The sequence below is a fragment of the Alligator sinensis genome, unplaced genomic scaffold (assembly GCF_000455745.1).
Source record: "Alligator sinensis unplaced genomic scaffold, ASM45574v1 scaffold675_1, whole genome shotgun sequence".
NCBI classification, from domain to species: domain Eukaryota; kingdom Metazoa; phylum Chordata; order Crocodylia; family Alligatoridae; genus Alligator; species Alligator sinensis.
Genome location: NW_005842594.1, coordinates 267,791 through 270,472, shown reverse-complemented (window position 1 = coordinate 270,472; position 2,682 = coordinate 267,791). Strand labels below are relative to the sequence as shown.

At 57.8% G+C, this 2,682-nt stretch overlaps 1 protein-coding gene across 2 annotated transcripts in view; it reads right to left on the bottom strand.

The window, feature by feature from the left end:
- The window catches only part of TUBGCP2 (tubulin gamma complex associated protein 2), a 53,778-nt gene that overhangs the window by 38,180 nt on the left and 12,916 nt on the right, over positions 1–2,682 (bottom strand). The window lies entirely within an intron of this gene.

The following is a 2,682-nucleotide window of genomic DNA, read 5'->3' as shown; positions in this document are numbered from 1 at the left end:
GGGGCGGCCGCTCCCCCCTCCCCCCCCACTCAGCTTTTCCCCAGGCTCCTTCACTGCACAGAGAAAAGCAGCCCCTCGCCCACCCCATGGTCGGCACTCCCTGCTGCAGGGGCCTGCAGCCCACAGAAGGGCTATCCGGAGCAGGCACGGGCAGCCCCAGGCCAGCTGCGAGCAGCTGCAGCGTGGGGCACCAGGCATGAGGCGGGCAAGGGGCTGCTTCCCCCCTCCCCTCCCGCGCTCAGCACTACCTTGTAGCCCGGCCCCACTGACAGGCTGTCAGTGGGGGCAGGGTACAAGCTGGGGCCGGGCGGGCGCCCCGCCCGCGCCATGGGCTGTGAGCAGCTGCAGCAGGGAGCACAAGCCATGGGGTGGGCGAGGGGGCGCTTTTCCCCACACTGAGCACCAGCTACTTCCCTTCTGGCAAGAAGGGGATCAGGGCTGTGCAATACCCCCCACCTGTACCACAGGGCTGGGGGGCACTGGGTGTGAGTGGGTGGGGAGGCAGTGGGAGCACGGGGCCCACACCGGTGCCCTGGGGCCAGTGCTGGTGAGGCCCAAAGCAGAGCAGCAGGGATATAGGGTCCCAGCCGGCAGGGGCTCTATGGAGCCAGACCAGCTCCCCCCTCTCCCTACTGGCCAGCCCGGCTCCACAGACTCCTGCCAGCCTGTGCTCTGCTCTGGGCTCCACTGATGCTGGCCCTGAGACATTGGTCCCAAGATGGTGACCAGGGGGCGGGGCACCTGTCAAGGGGTGGGGCTACCCATGCGGCCCTCCACAGCCTGCCAAAACTGGGTAAGCGGCCCTCCGCCCGAAATAACTGCCCGCCCCTGCGCTAAAGGAAAAACTCATCTTTAAAATGACAACTTGGCTTAATTGTAACAAGGGTATTGGCATCCCTCAATCTCACATTTACAGCCACAGGGGGGCTCCACTGAGAAATTAATGTTGGAAGCCCCCTTGTTAAATAAATCGCCTGACCCTCAAGAAATAGGGTAAACGGTCTTCTCTATCCTGCCGGCCACCCTTCTTGACTAGCAAGCAGGAACAGCTTTGGGCCGTTGGAAAATATGCATCGGATGGGCTCAGCAGTGCCCATCCCGATGTTAAGGCAGGAAAAGGCAAGAAAAGTCCTCAGCTTACAATGGCCACCCTTCCTGTAGGTAACTGCTCCACCTTTCCTGGATAGAAGAGGAGCACCCCAAGAACTGCAATAATGTGTGTGTTGCGACTGCACGTCAGTATTGTAAATATAAATAATATTACACTGCAAGGAGTCTTCCTTGGCAGGTTTGTGTGCATTTGGTTTTGGGACATGGCTGAGGCTGTTCCCCCACTCCCCACCCTCCGCTTTGGGCCAGGGCCTGCGACAGCGGTTGCAGTAGCGGTGGTCACAGTGGGGGGCAGCCACTGGCCACCCACCCTCCCCGTCCACTCCCGGTTCCCCCCCCCCCCCCCCCACGCTTTTTTTGGGGGGGGGGGGGGGCGGGCCAGGGTGCTCCGGCCCCTGGCTCCAAGGAGCAGGGCGGGAAGAGCAGGGGGCGGCATGAGGCCAGCAGCACTGGCGTCGCCCCCCAGTTCTGGCCCCAGTCCCCGCTGTTATGGTACTCCACTCTGTGGGGTGGGGTGAGGCTAGCATGCAGCCAGTACCCTGCACCCCCGCTGCCTCCAAAGAACTGGGAGGGGGGGGCTGGGGGCGGGTCACAAAGCCACCGCCTCTGGGCAGGGAACAGCAGGGAACTGGTCTTGCCTCCCTCCCCACTCCAGCCCCTCAGTCCCTGCTGTCATGGTACTCTGCCATGTGTCCAACTGGCTGCTGAGGCAACCAATCAGAGGGGGAATAAAGCATTACAGACAGACAAAGGCTTTTATAATATTAGATTAATTCTAATGGGTTTTTAAAGGTGGATTTTTCCACAGTCAGGTGGGTGGAAAACTGGCTTAGGGGATGTACCCAGAGAGTGGTGGTGGATGGGTTGGTTTCTACCTGGAGAGATGTGGACAGTGGTGTCACCCATGGCTCGGTCCTTGGACCAGTATTGTTCAATATCTTCATCAGTGATTTGGATGAGGGTGTAGAAAGCACTCTGTCCAGATTCACAGACAACACCAAACTATGGGGTACAGTAAAAACGCTAGAGGGTAGGGAGTGAATTTAGATGGATTTAGATAGACTGGGGAAGTGGGCGGATTAGAATAGGATGCAATTTATCAAAGATACATGCAAAGTGCTGCACCTGGGGAGAGAATCACTAATACACCTATACACTGGGAAATACCATTCTAAGTAGCACAGCAGCAGAAAGGGATCTCGGAGTCATAGTCTACGCAAAAATGAACGAGTCGCTAACATGACAAGGTAATAAGTAAGGCTAACCGCACTCTGTCTTGCATTAGTAGATGCATCATGAGGTCTAGGGAGGTGATAGTTCCCTTCTATGTGGCATTAGTGACGCCACAGCTGGAGTACTGTGTCCAGTTTTTGGGCACTGCATTTCAAGAGGGATGTGAATAACCTGGAAAGGGTTCAGAGGAGGGCTTCTCGCATGGTTGAGGGCCTGCAGGTAAGATCCTATGAAGACAGATTGAGGGACCTGAATCTCTTCAGCCTCCGCAAGAGAAGGTTGAGAGGTGATCTCATGGTTGTCTACAAACTCATTGGGGGGGGGGGGGGGGGGGGGGGG